Below are 779 nucleotides of genomic sequence, written 5' to 3'. Positions count from 1 at the left end.
AAATTTCACTGTAGCTCCTCCCCACCATAGCACCACTACCAGTGCTGCTTCTGCTTGCCCACCCGGCATGGCCCCAGCTTTTCCTGGAGCGGGGGCGGGGGGTTGAACCAGGGCTGCGCTGGGCAAGCAGTGGCAGTGCTGGAAGTGGGGTGTGGTGAAATCTGGGGTGGCTGCAGCACTCCCCATAGCTGCCTCCCAGTGCTGCTGCCACCTGGCCAGAGCCCAGCCCTCACAGAGAAGAGCCTAGCTCAGCCCTGAGCAGATCCAGGGGCACCCCTCCCCCATGCCCTCTCAGGGTGTGCACAGCAGTGAGAGCCCCCACCCCCTCCCCCTCCAAATGAGCTCCAGCTCCATCCTACACCTACCCCATCCTGGCTGGGCAGTGCCTAACCCTGCCCCCTCCCTCTCCTCACCACAGGGGGCATTGATCTACCCCCTGCCCCTTCTACCACACCAGACTTACCAGCTGCTCACAGCTCTTCATACTGCTGGGCTGTGCTCCTTGCTGCCTGCCTGCTGTGCAGTGCTGTGGCTGCGTGCATACACGGGCATTTATCGTCCACTTCAGGTCAATTTTTCTGATACAGCCAATCAGTCTTTCACATTGTCATGCCATTTATTTTTCCAAATGTTGCTGAGCAATCCCTTTTGCAAATGCCACTGGATTTTGGGAGGGTTTTGCCATTAATTGCATTACATGTCCTTGAGCTGAGGTTGAGGAATTGGATGAGCATAATAAATTAAGAAAGCCAGTTTTGTTTGTTTGTTTGTTTTTTAAA

Source organism: Gavialis gangeticus, unplaced genomic scaffold (assembly GCF_001723915.1).
Source record: "Gavialis gangeticus isolate Ggan-Ray unplaced genomic scaffold, GavGan_comp1, whole genome shotgun sequence".
Classification (NCBI taxonomy): Eukaryota; Metazoa; Chordata; order Crocodylia; family Gavialidae; genus Gavialis; species Gavialis gangeticus.
Note: the sequence above shows the minus strand (reverse complement) of the source record.